General features: G+C 38.5%; 1 long non-coding RNA gene across 3 annotated transcripts in view; it reads left to right on the top strand.

Moving 5' to 3' along the window:
* LOC146761444 (uncharacterized) overlaps positions 1–14,125 on the top strand; it is a 46,951-nt gene extending 32,826 nt beyond the window's left edge. For all 3 annotated transcript variants that reach the window (XR_014944143.1, XR_014944144.1, XR_014944142.1), the window contains 2 exons: positions 860–1,015; positions 13,525–14,125. This is a non-coding gene — a long non-coding RNA (uncharacterized LOC146761444). The remainder of the gene's footprint in view (positions 1–859; positions 1,016–13,524) is intronic.
* Positions 14,126–14,581: the final 456 nt, after the last annotated feature.

Raw genomic sequence — 14,581 nt, 5'->3', positions numbered from 1 at the left:
GTAAGTAAAACTGAAGCAAACTAATAAAAAATCATTGGATTCTCCACCATCTTAATTTTTATGCAGTAGTGTCTTAAGAACTGCTCTTCAGAAAAGTAATTTACTACCTATAGTCAATTTTATTTAACTTAGAAAGCTTTAGTTATTTTTTACTCTGCTGTGTATCCTTCTGTTGTTTTTTGTTACTTATACATAATGTTATAATGAAAGGCAGAAAATGATAGTGTTGTACTGAAAAGGTTGTCAAAATACTTATGCAAGGCAAAAAAAACAAACAACCAACAACCCTATAAAAATACTGTATGGGAAGTTGTATACATCTTAAAGACTTCCTCTGAGGAATGAGATGTCTTGAAGTTAAATTTGCATCAGCAACTGCCAAAATGTTCCTTAAGTCCATGTGTTGAAGCTAAATCTCATTACAAATTTTCCATGTGCTACCAATCTACACTGATTAGAGATTAATCTGGGATAATTGAGATAACTGGTTACATTCAGAAATTCCGAAACCAAAGTGAAGGAAAAAAGGAAAATAGCACTGAAATTTATCCAAAAAGAATTATTCAAATTTAGGAACTGTGGTTGCAAATTAGTGGGCTTGAAATATGAATGGCTTGATTTTACAAGGATTTATGTTAAAGATTTTTTTGCTTCAAAGAGTACTACAAATTACAAGTCAGTCACAACAGCAGGAACTTCTCAGAATGGTTCCTAGTTGTGTTTCTATTTATTAAAATGACATATATAAATATCAGGACATGCAATACCCCTTTGACTTATATATCCTTGTATAAAGAATATAGAAGGCATTCTATTAAGGCACTCTCTAGTGACTGGATGTTGATTTTTTTTTTCCAAGAGGAAAAATCAGTGTGCATCTAGAAAGCACCAGAACGTCATGTCCTGACTTCAGCCAAGACCAGATCCTTAAGAAGAAACGTGTAAGATCAATCCTTTTATGTTCACTTCAGACTGCAAGATTTTTTAATGAAATGCCTCATTTGTACTTTTCCAGGTGAGCCCTTCTTTCAGACATTTCTCTCATTAGCTTTTAAGTCCTTTTATTCTTTTGGAATATGAACTGTCTGCGTTTGTAATGAGCGGTTCGGCCAAACTGCAGGTGTGAAAAATAAAAGGCAAAAAAATAAGATAGCTGCAACATCATGAAGAGTGCAGTCAACTCAGAAGGACACTTAGCTGCATAAGGATGTTGTGCAATATTTCAGTACCTTAAGACAATAAAATGTGCTTGTGAGATTCCTTTCCACTGTTTGATGATGTTTTATACTAGTTAATTGTGTTGTTGAGATTAAATGAACAGAGGAGGCATGTTTTCTTGGAATTACAGCAATATATATATTATTTCCTTGACATTATTTAGGATTTTTGGAGTTACATGTTAAAGCAAAATTGTGCATCAGCAGAATTAGTGCTGGAAATGTTACAGGTCTTTGTAACCACCACTATGTTATCAAGTCATGATGAAAATAAGTCAGGAAGATGGCTTCAGTAATTGGTCACAGGGACCAACATCCCAACATTTTATGTCTATAAAAAGCCTTTGTGTACAGGATACATTGCCCCAAGCTGGTATTGCTGTGTAATTTTTGCAGATTTAAATTCTTGCATTGACAGGTTTTTCTGAAGTACTGCACTTTTGATGCTAAGCACTGCAGAAACTCCTGTAGAAAAAGGCTAGGGAAAGAAACAGGCAGGCATGACAGAGAAAACTGAAGACAGCAGAGCCTAATGGAGCACAAAATGAATTTTCTCTGCCAGGGGCAGCATTTGGCAAGAAGGAAAATCTGTGACTATTTTGAGGCTATGGAGTTTGGGACCTTTAGGGCTCTGTTTTACTATCAAAAGAAGTCGCCTTCCCCAATTACACTAAATATTTCAACCAACTAGTTAACACCAAGTGACAGTAGAAATGAAGACAAAAAGCAAAATACTAATACAGAAGAAACAAAAAAGAACTCGATTGCAGCAGCCAGACTTGCAAAAAATACAACAGAAGAAAGCTTCAGAAATTTCCAGTAGCTATACCTACTGACTAAATTCTAGGAAATCTGAGGCTATAATGGGCATTCCAAATATGTACTAAGTAATTAGCAGTATGATAAGATTTAGGAAACATGAAGGATGGTTGAAGCTTTAGGTAGTACTAGAAAGAGAACTATAAAAAGTGAGGAGGAAAAGGGGAGAATAGAATGTGGAGGCGTAGAGACAGGGAGAAAAGAGGCTTGTGGCATACAGACTGTCAAGGGAACAGACTTGGAGCCTGGCAGCAGAAGGAAAGGAGGCAAAGAAGTTATAAGGAATAAAAATATAAGTAGTAAAGAACAGAAGAAAAAAAGAATGAATAAATGAGATATACATATTTACTTTTTCTTTGAAAACTGAGTTTCCATGCAGAATTGTAAGTATCATAAAAGCAAATCCTCAGTGATTTTGCATGGAAAAAAATAATATAAAGCAGTGTTGCTTTTTTACTGGTCATAGATATAATTGGCCTTAAATGCTTTGTTTTGGGTGGAGATTTGGACCTGAGAGAGCTGCTAACACCAGCTCTTCTGTTTTATCTGTAAGTAATTTTAGAAGTTATCCCATTTATCCTTTTGCTGTCTTTCAGAAACTCATTTCCTAAGGGACTAAATTCAAGTGTGTACTGACAGGCAAAGTTTTAAGGATCTGGCTACTGTTATCACTGTATTGTGACTTTAACATATGTAGGGCACAATGAATAGCACATATGAATAGTACTAATAGTAATAATAGTACTAATGTCAATGACAGTTCCCAATATCCTGATGTTTCATGAAAACACTCTCAATATAGAGCATATATAGAAATGCAAGAAAGTTTTTATAAAATTAGTTAAATCTCTTCCAAGACTACAAGTATATATTTTTGTTACTGCAATATAGCATTGCTTGGCATCATTATGAAGCCTTCATAGCTAGCTGCGAGACTTATTATGTGTTTATCATAATGTTTATTTTTTACATAACAGTATGATTCATACTGTAGTAATTACTATTTATTTATTTTCCTCCTTGGGAAAATGATAAATTAGAGACACTTTCATTTGTAAAACTGTTGTTTGCTACTGCTGTGTATTGGGGTGCTGGTGGGCTGGGCTGTGGGGAGCTGTCTGTGGCAACCTTAGGGCAGGGGCTGATGGCCCCAGGGGGTGGATGTGGGGACTTGGGCTCTGTAGAGTCAGGGAGACTGGGCAGGGACAACCACAACGGGCAGTGCCTGGAGGCACAATGTTTATGTGCAGAGTGGCAAATTTGGCCCATCTATGGAGGATTCTAGCATTTTCAGATTAGCAGCTTGCTGTTCTGGGTGGTTCATAAAGACTGACAGCAACCAGTTTCACCCTGTAGTTTAGTTGTTTTTAAATTGTTCTCTGCCCAACTGCACAAGAAGACAGTGATAGAAAGGAAAACCTAATATATTATAAACAAATAACATATATCTATAAACAAACATAAAATGTTTTTTATCCCTGGGGAAGAGATGAGCAACTCCAGTCTAATAAGATGCTATGAAACACCGGAGACAGAAGAAATAAGAAAGCACAAACAATTTTGGTATATTTAGGCTTTATACGTCCAACCATGTGCTTGTTTCATTTGTTATACGTTCACTCTGACTTCTAATTATATATCTGTTTGCCAGAAACAACCTTGCCAGAAACAACTCTCCTTTCTCTCTTCTCCCAAGGACAGAAGCAGTAGGTACAGGGCTTGTGGCATCAGACAACGTGCCAGTTAAACTCAGCTGGCCACCGGGTGTCACTGTTTGACAGAAATCTACTTTTGTAGCCTAAAATTTCTGTATATTTCATTGGCTTATGTGCTAGAAGTTGCAGATTTTGTTCCAAATTTGTTTTCCTCATCTAGACCCTCAGAGAATGGACTTTTAAAAGAACATTTTTGTGCATGCTGATTTTGTGTTGAATGGGTTTTTGAAAATACTTTTGGGCTTGTAAAAGCAAAAGGAGGGAAAAAATGATAAAATCATGGTACATCCTGAACATTTGAGAGATACTGTAGTGCAAGAAAATGTCAGTAAGACTTATTTTCCAACACTTGTCCAACACTCCAAACTGCAGGGTACATATCCTTCCGTTCCTCTATGAAGGAAAAACAGAGTTCAATGAATTGGCAAAATATGTTCCTTCTAAGTTTTCAACTTGGAATTTAGATTTGTAATATTTTTCAGTCCAACATAAAACCAACTGAAGCTTCTGGCTAAATTTAAGGGGGGAAAAAAAAGTCAGAACTGATGAATTCACTTCACTAAACTGAAATTGGACAGAAGTGTACAACAATTCATCTTTAAAGAAAATCTTATTTCAAGAAACTTAAGCTTAAGTGCACTGGTGCCTTTGAGAAAGAACAGTTCACTTAAGAAAGTGAATACTTTGGTACAACTTCAGACTCTCTTACCTAGATAATGAAAATAGAAAACCAACTGTATTTTCTTTCCTAGTAGGTTATGTAACTGAGTGCCATTCTCCATAATGAACAACTGAGAAATATAATCAGTTAACTAAGAAAACAAAAATGGTAATAAGCCAGAAAAGGAGGATAAATTGAACCCAGGGAAATAGGAAAATGAAGACAGTACCTCAGTGATATGGACATTCTGAGTGGAGTAAAATCATTGAGTGTGATAGAGATCAAAGGATTTATTGCCTCCTGTCTAATAGAAATAGAGGGATTTATTGCCCCCAAAACCTGTGGCTTCCAGAAGAATGTACTTACCCCAGTGTCTGCTAAATGTGGATAAATTCCTTCCCTCACAAGCTCTCTAAAATGTGGAAAGATTTACTTCCTTCTGAATGGTCTGCCTCAAATAAGCAGCTACAAAGTATGCTACAGATGGTGCGTTTTCCTTCTCTTTATGGAGAAAATTTCAGAGAAGGGGCCTAAAATCAAATAAACATTTTATTCTGATTTAAAAAAAAATAAAAGCAACTTAGGGAAGAAAGTCAGAAGTTATGAATCTTAACGGGCTGTTCAGAAAGAGTTCTGAGATATTATTCAAATACAGTGTCATAAAGCAATCTACTATAATGATTCTAAAGCAAGATTACGAGATATGCAGGTATTTAATTTTATCTTGAATTTTACAATATACTGAAATAATTGCAAAAAGTAGCTGTGGTGACCTAACGGCATTAACAAGGCAAGATTCATAGGGATTTAATGCCTTCGTTGGCCTCCTCACAGCACTGGAAAATCAGGCAAACATTCAGGCACCAAAGATCTACTTCTGAACTAAAAGAAACAGCAAACATCAAGCAATAGTGCTACAGCTTCTATTACAAACACGTAAAAAAAGTTTCGTGTGACCAAAAGAAAGTCTACATTTTTCCAACTACATCATTGGGCCAATAAAAGATATTTACTCTGCCCGTAAATCTTTCCTTGCTATCATGAAAATGTTAGAATATGTTTAAAGCTTTCAGATGTTGCTGGTTGTTATGTAATAAAGAAGTTGATTATACATAAAATACTGCTTATGTGGAATAGCAGTTGGGTTCAAAGTATCTGTAACTTCAGAGACTATGAGGATAAATGAGAGCTTCACCAAAAAATAGAAGCTGAAGCTGAGCATGCCTCCAGCTAAGCAGTTGTGTCTGCTCTCTGGCTTTCCAAATCAATTCCCAGCTGCAAGTGTTATTAAAGGCCAGAAAGGTGGAAATGCCCAGCACAGGCACTTGGCCAGGATTTTTCTCCCTCTTAAACTCAAATCTTGTTACAACAATACTGAAGCTGTGGTGGTGGTGTTCACTGGAAGCAGTTCCATGCTAGGAAGCATAGCTGGCAGAATGGTTTCAGGGATGATATGCTTTGAGTGTCTGACTCAGGCCTGAGCTTGACAAATCTGCATGGCATCTCTAAGATTGTACTTACCTACTTTCTCCTCTGAGAGTTTAATAAAAAGAAACCATAAAAAGAGCTTGTACTAAAACATTAGATATTCTCTGGGACAGCGGGAAACTAAGGGAAAATGGTGCTCTAAATATCACAAACAGTGACTGCTCATAGGCAGTAAAATGGGTCAAGGAAGAGGGAAAAGGATGAAGTGAGTTTGAACTTCAGGGTAATGCATATGAAAACTATGACTGAATTTAGTAGGAGAGCAGTAGACAGGAAAGGACAAAACATTGTATGTGGCCCTTCCACATGTCAGGTAAGTGTGTCTGAGGTGGGTATCACCTTCCCAAGCATTAGCTCCTTTCTCATTTAGAAAGAAAAAGTATTTTAACTTTCAGAAGAATGCAAGGGCTGAGAAATTGATTTCCTGCTTGGCTCTAATCTGCAATATATAGGCCACTTTCACAGATACAATAACAAGTAGTGTGACACTACTTGAGTAAGTGGAGACTATCAGGTATGGACAAATATGCACAGCACTATGCTGCAGCAGCACAGGCAAACAGAAAAAAATGCATTTAACAGGGACTAGAACAGCCAAGCAGGTTTCCCTCTTAGTATGTGTGTTTGTGTGTGTGTTTGTATATATATGTATATATATACTTAAGGGAAATACACTTCCTTTGAAAAGTATTGCTGGTTTTCCTTACTAAAAAGCATCATGGTGCCTAGATCTTCCTCTTCTTTCCTTCTTCCTTGTGTGTTTGTGAAGTCTGACTTTCCTGTGAAAAGCATACATTAGATTAAAAATTATATTGAGAGGGACAAAACTGTAGGCTTCAGCAAATTAGCAAATGAATCAAAAAGATCTTCGTAGTGGTAATTTATCCTGCTAGACTTGTAGACACAGCTACAAGAGCTGTGGTTCCCACAGCTGTTAAGAACTTAGCATAGGCATTGCAGAGATACCCTGCAGTGTAAATAGAGCCAAGGAGCAGTGGGAGGGTGCTGGCTCATTTTGCTCAGGGAGGTGTATCGTCTGCAGTGAGCTTAAATCCCATTTCACTTTCATTTGCTGCCAGTCTGAACTTCTATGAACTATTCTGCATAGATAGTACCCCAAGCTACAAAGAGCACATTTTGGGTACATGATATTCCTTAGTTCTCCACGTCTTGCTGTATTCACTTTTGACAGATAAAAATGAGAGAAGTGATGCAATGAAGGAACACTCAGATAAGCAATGACTAGTGTTTCTCATCTGACTCATTTGTTCACACTTGAAGGTGGACTTGTAATATTGAAAATTCCACCATTGTCTGGAAAATTCACAAAATTCTGGAGCCTGCAGTTGTGCGTGTGGTGTGTTGGGCCCCATTGGCAGCCAAACGTGGGGGGAACAGGAAGAACAGGAGTGAGAGAGATTGTAGTGAAGATAAGGACAGGGAGATCATAGAATCATAGAGTGGTTTGGTGTGGAAGGGGCCTGAAGGTTAATCTGCTCCAACCCCCTCACACCACCAAAGTTGCTAACCACTAGACTGAGTACTAGATCATACTTCCCTCATCCAACCTGGCAATCCCCTGCCCCTGGGGATGGGGCATTCACAACCTCTCTGGGCAGCCTGTTCCAGCACCTCACCACTCTCCTAGTAAAAAATGTCCCCTTAACGTCTAATCTAAATCTTCCTTCCATTAGTTTGAAACTGTTCTCCACTTTTCCTCCCCCTTTTTCTATTTCAACTTCACTCCAGGCTCCCATAGGCTTTTGCTGTAGGTTGCACTCCATCCTTTCACAGAGGCTACAGGCGTTGTGATCATCTCAAAGTGGACCCTCCTTCCTTCTCACTCTTTTCCTTTCCTCCGAGGAATATCTACTCTGGCATATTGTTTTCTTTCTTATCCTCTTCTTGCTCGTCCTTTGGTCTTAACTTTCCTTTTGCATTTTTTACACATAAACATGTTTCCTTGAGGCACTGCCATCTTTATTACTGGGCCCATCTGTGTCCCTGGCAGCATCTGGGTGCAGACACCCAACAGATGCCACCACTATGTGCCTTGTTAAGTGTTGAGAAGGCTCCTTTAATCACACATGACTCAAATACTCAGGAAGAACATGGGGGGAATTTTAATAGGGGCTAGAAAGCAGTACCCTTACCTTGCTGTAGGAGCAGCCTTGCCCCCATGTTTCACATCATCCGTGGCTCTCAGGTTTGTATCAGTGAGATTGCATCTGATGAGATCACAGCAATGGGTGGCTTTGGCCTGTGATCTGTTAGAGAAAATAATGTCACAATCAGCCTTTTCTTTTTTTTTTTCTTTTTTTGCTTTTATTGCTTTCCTTTGATCTCTTGACAAGCTCAGTTATTTATTTTCCACAAGCACAGAGCTCCTGAAACCCATTAGGCACTTAGTAGTGACGAGATTCTCAGCTGTCTGCCTCCATTTCAGCCTGCCGCTGCTCCCTGGCAGCTCCTTGCCCAGGGCAGACCTTGGCCCTGGCTCTTGGAAGGGAACTGCTCTGCGGGCACTGGTGTTACAGGTCACAGCCGCTGCAGCCAGAGCAGGCTGCACAAAGCTGTCCCAGGGTGGCACTGAGAAAAGGACAGGAATGTTTGAAAGCAGGTGGGTCCTCTCTGTGTGCTTTTGAAAACTGCACTCTAGTCACTTGCCCTTGCATTTGCATTTCTACCTTTTGTAAGCACTAAGCATACAGCTGCTGGGTGATGGCAACACCTTGATTCAGACTTTAAATAAAAATCTAATTCGGGAAAAAATGCTTCAAAATAAGCACTTGGAGTTGACTTCAAGCTGCAATGCAGCACTAAAAAGAGCATATTAGGGAGAGATTTTCTTTTGGAAATCTACATTACACACGTATGTTTACTGTCTACACAGATTACTGCTATTGTGTTGCAGTGCTTACATTTATACATATACATACAGACACTTAGATGTTTCTAACCAGAGCAATGCAGAAACTGAATTTCAATGTAGACTAGTTTTCAGCTCAAGAAGCAAAAGTGACTTCTTTAAACTAATTTTTGAGTGATAGAATATTTTAAAAAATACATTTCTCTGAGCCTTTGTGAACACACTAGAATATTTTGATGACAACTGTAGACCAAATGGCAAGGTCCTGTTACAAGGAATTCATCACAGATGTAGTCCTCAGGCCAAATTATGACCGAAAGAAGACTGAAAATAAAATGTTAAGAAACAGCTGATATGTTTTAATTTATGAAATGCAAACTGGGTATGATTGGTAGGTTCTGACATATTTTTACTTGCTAGTAGCACTGTGGGGAAATGCGGGAGCCATCAGTGAAAACTTTCAGCTCCCATCCCCCTCCCCTTTGGCAGATGTTGACCATCATTTCTCAATCAGGTCCACTTCTTGAGCCTGTCAGTGAGCTTCAAAACTTTACTCCAGATGGCTGTTGAAGTCGGGAACGATGACTGCAAGCTGCATATTAAATACATGAGTTCCTTTCACAAAGGTTGAGCCTGCAAATCTATGCAGCCTTGTTTTTCCTGGGAGGCACAAGTGAGAGGATGCAGTTAAGGCAGGGAGGAGGCAGGAGGAAGGGTAGAGGAACAGGACAGTCTCAGTAATGGCATGCTAAACCCATGAAAGTGAAAGGATTTTCATTGATTTCTGTGGGATTTCGAGCAGCTTGTTTGACTTAGTCTACTTAAGACCAGGGCAGACTTCAGGGTGTGCAGATTCCCTTTCCTCAAGTGCATCTCTCAGGCCACTCCACTCCATGGCACACAAGTCTGTATATTGCTGTGTCTATACCAGCTTATCTCTGTTCTTGGGGAGTATTTCCACCTTTTCAGAGCTCTTTAGAAAAGAGAGTATATCTTTTTTGTGCTCCTGTCAGAAAACTTTTGGCACTGAGGGAGTGGCAAGAGCATGCCCTGTATTTTCTCAGGGCTGGTGATTACAACTGCATTTGTGTTTTTGTGAGCTCCTGGTCTCTGGGGCAATGGTGTAAGCCAAGACCAGCTTTTTATCACTATCAACAGGTTTTGTCCCTTAGTAGCTGGTCAACTGAATTAGTCCCTGAGTAATACTGAATGCTGTGGATTAACAATTTCTTCCAACAATTGACTCATCCTGTGGGCCAACAAACCCACAACACCAGGGTGTTCCACATATACTGCATTCAGTGTACATGGGAAACATATGGGTCCTGAGTAACTTAAATACAGCTTCTGTGCAAGAACCATGAGAGTGCTAGAACTTCTCTACTTGATCGCTGGGAGGGATAAGATGGCCTCCTTGTTAAACTATGTCATGCTGTGATGTGTGATGTATAATTTCATTCTGGAGCTACAGTTGCGAGTGCATTATGGTCAGAATTCCCCTTCTCTGAAGGACATGATGTATGATGGGTCTTGGCCATCTCAGGACTTTACCTGATGCTTATAGATGCAAAAGGGATAACAATGTTAGCTGTAAAGTGAAGCATATAGCTATACCACTACTGCACAAGGTGAGAATTAGTTCAATTCATTTCTTGCGTAGCCTTATGACTGTAAGAACATTGTTGTCAAACCTAGTTAACTACAGTGAAATGCAGTGTTGGGACAGTGAGTCTCTGTTTACCCCAGGCACTCCCTGGGGATGCTTTCTGAATATGACAAAATTCCACTGAAACACAGAAAAGAAGTATGAATATGAAGGAAAGCTTACATGTCCAAATGCTTCTCTGCCATGGTATTCTTTTTTCTTTCTCTCTCTCTTTTTTCTCTTTTTTTTTTTTCTTTTTTTTTTTTTTCTATTTCCCCCAGCTGAATCAGTGGAATGTTATTTTTCCTGCAAACCTTTGCTTCATGAAAAATGTATGGCTTCACAACAATCAACTCACATCTGTGTTCCCTGCAGGACAGGCACAACAGTATACAGACACTTTACTGCCCCATATCTTGTATATTATTTATGTTTCTTTCTCTTATTTATAACTATTTATTGTTTGTTATGTATTTCTCCAAGTTAGAAGCTGATTCAAGGGAAAACATTAAAGGGAGACAAGAAAGAGTGACTGTTGGGTCACATTAATATTAAAGAAGTACCCTCAGGAAAACCATGTAGTTTATACAAGTATGAGATTAACTACAGCCTGTGATTGAAGATCTAGATTCTAGATTTAGATTCATTCTCTATTCAACTCAAGCATTCAGGAAGCAGAAAACTCACTATGTCTGGTATTCCTGAGTTGTTACAGATTGACTGAGTGGATCGCAGTGATCCAGGAATATTTTTGTCAAGTTGTTAAAATCTGAGTTAAAAATGGGACTGCATTTCTGCTAAGGTACGGCCTGTGATTCCTTCAGATTTATACTACTGCTCTCCTGGTAATTCTCAACAAGTTCTTTCATTCTAATGAATTCAATATTCTTTTGTATATTCTGGAGTTTGTTGAGCCTTGGCGTAATTTCTTTGTCAGAAATAACAGATAATACATCTATTTGGATCTTGCTGCTAGATCTAAGAGGATGATCTGGAGAAGGAACAGCATTCACAATGGACAAATAACATAAAATCTTTTTTATGTTGCTTGGCACTTCTGAAATTCCCCCCTCCCCAAAGCCTAAGTAGGAAGACAGAGTCACTTGCTACTGTAGAGTGTTACCTGTAGTGAGCTACTGAAAAAAAATGAAGTGAGCATCTGGTAGGGATGAACGCTCTGGTAGGGATGAAGAGGGCTGTCGGTTATCCTGCTAAGTCATTTGGGAGTGACAGCTTGCAGGCTCTCAGGCTATACAGAAGCAGGAGAAAGGAACTCAGGTCTATTAGAAACTGATAACATGTGAGTGAAGGAGAGGGGATGAAGTGCAATCTGCAGTGTTTGAGAGAAGCGAGAGTCCTAAATTTCCAGCCAGGTTGTCTTGTAGTGTCTTCTCCCTGTACCTAATTTATCGTATATCACATACAATTAGAACACATGATACCACAGATGTGCCTCAAAAGAAATACCTATCATTCCTCTCTGACGTGTTCTTATAAAAGACTAGTCCAAAACTTGGCTATCTGCCATACTCACAGCATTCAGGTTGAGGTGTTTGTGATAGGCAGGTGAATTCATTTCAGTACTGTAACAAGCTTAAGTGGGTACCCTGCTTTAGATGTAAACTGAGATTGTGTGCATTTCTGATCTCCCTCAGTTCTTAAAAGACAAAAGGCTTGCTAAGACAAAAGGCAAAAGACAAAATCCCATGTGGATTTGCTCAAAATACAAAGAGAAACACAACTAATGTAAACTAGCAACCACAACAAGGACTTGATGGCTTTAGATTCTAGCAAAAAAACCCAAAACACTTTATCCAGGCTCATGAATTAAATTCACTATGTTCAAAGTAACAATTATTTCTCATTATCTAGAAAACTAACAGTTTCAGCTACTTGCCCAGTATGTTTTTGGCATAATCTAGAATTTAACAAGCTAAAATCTCACAAAATTGGATTAACCAGCTGGCATTTGCCAGTTTAGACCTTACAGTCTAAACTCAGTTTAGACAAAGAAGTCATATGTATCGAGTCTCAATATTATCACAAAACACAAAATTCATCTTTTGTTTTCAGCATAGAATGGTACTATTTGGAGGGATAGCATTTATTTAGTTATTATAGGAAAGACGTTTTAGGCTGCAAAGATGAAAAGATCACATTTTCTCATTTTCTTGTCCAGACCAACTCTGTCCAAAAGGGACAATGCAGCAGAATCTAATGCGACAGAAATTTGTAGTTCAGAAGTTACTTATGTAGCAATAGGAACTTGGGAATAAACCAAGATTAGTGATGAACTTTGAAATATGCATTAAACCTAAATACAGACCACTAAAAAGAAAATAATAAAAAAAAGGAAACAGAAACCTTAACTTCTATGGAGCACAAAAGCACAAATTTTTGGTGATCTCACACTAGATGTGCTGGATGGCACACTGACATCTAGTGGGAAAATACTTTCCTACACGTAAGAGCATTCACTTCTCTGCACATTCACATCATATTAGAAATGTGAATGCAAAAATATCTCATGCACACAGTTCGATGTTGCTCCCAAGTACCCCATTTGCTAACTTTAAAGCTGTGAAGGAAATCTCTACACAAGATAAGCAACTCTATCGTGTGTCTTTTATTTCTTTTATTTTCTTCTTTTCTAAATACGAAGTTCTTCAGATCACTTGCAGTGCTTGTGCATGCAAACGCAGCTAATAGGGACCTCTGGCCCCGAGGCTGAGCACACAGCACCAAGCGCCAGGGTACCCAGCAGATGGAGCACTTTGCTCGTAGAATACCCTGCGAGGGGCCTGCACAAATGGTTTGACTCATGGGTTTACGCCGATGTAAATTATGCTTAGTGTTAGACTTCTGCTATTGCAAAAGTACTGGTGTGTTCTATTTTTATGTTTTTGCTAGACTCTGTATATTTGCAGTGTAATGCGATGATGCTATTTTAATGACACTGGCAAAACCAAATGTGTTGTAAAATCATGTGTTGCTTTTGTACTTTCCAGCAATATATTACTTTAATTTGTTGTCCAGCAACTGGTATCAATGTGTTCTTCTGTTCTCTTTTTTTTTTTTCTTTTTTCTTTTTTTCTTTTCTCTCCCCAAAGCATGAAATCTTGTAACATACTCGGAGCTTTAAAAGTTTGCATATTTTGTGGAACTAAACCATAACTCACTCTTTGGAAGTGAGTCTCTTGTCAGAATTCTGGAGAGGCAAAGACGTTTTGCTGGTGAGACACGTATGTTTTATTTTACTTTTTTTTCTCTTCAAATCGTGCAGATTTTAATGTGGAAATTAAAAGGCTATTCTAAAGCTTTTTATGATAGAAAATAATCCATGTGCCAGCACTGCAAGAGCCTGTGTTGTATTGCTAGATGCATGTAAATTAATGTAGAGCAAAAGGAAGCAAGAAGGGCAGAATATGGCATAGATAAAATCCGGAATAAATTCATATGAGAAAAAAATAAAGAGAAATCATGAAAGGAACATTCATACTAATTTAGTGAGGGGAATGAACAAAATTCAGAGCAATGAGTCTCTATGTAACCCAAAAAGCTTTCCATCTTTCACCCTGCCTAGTGTTCCACTACTGAGAGTCACACTTACTGTCTTTCCACAGTTCCCTAAAGTGCTATCAGCTATGATTACTGCACACAGTGGTTTGTTCTGTAACCTTGAGCCTTGTCCCTTTAACTTTCACTGGAATACAAGCCATTAGAATTGCTGAACTGCTGTCCCAGATCTAGGTACCTAACCTCTACCTCCTCTCCAAAACAAAGCAGTTTCTGAAGCGAAATTTGGATGAGTGAGTTGTAGGTGTGGAAGTTCAAAACGGGGGAAACTGAAAAAAATCCATTTTGTCTTTTCAGCTGTTGCCTATCCTTAGAGCACTGAATTTTGTTAGTGGCACATCTGTGTGTATCCAGAACTGGCCCAGACAGAAATCACCAGAACATCTCATTCAAACACATCTAATCCTAATTAAAAAATTGTTAATCAACTATTAATTAAAATCCAGGTTCATCTTCACTTTGGTTCTCAGTTTGGTTTATTTGCAGCATAAATTGCATATCTGCCCCTAGATCATGGCCCCAGGCAACGTACAACTACAGTCAGTTCTTTTTCAGGTGTTTGGAAAAGGAAATGTTGCCGCTTATTTACAC

This window comes from Coturnix japonica, chromosome 3, assembly GCF_054131305.1.
Source record: "Coturnix japonica strain WE chromosome 3, WE-NBRP24, whole genome shotgun sequence".
NCBI classification, from domain to species: domain Eukaryota; kingdom Metazoa; phylum Chordata; class Aves; order Galliformes; family Phasianidae; genus Coturnix; species Coturnix japonica.
The sequence above is the reverse complement of the archived record's forward strand: the minus strand, read 5'-3'. Positions and strand labels throughout refer to the sequence as shown.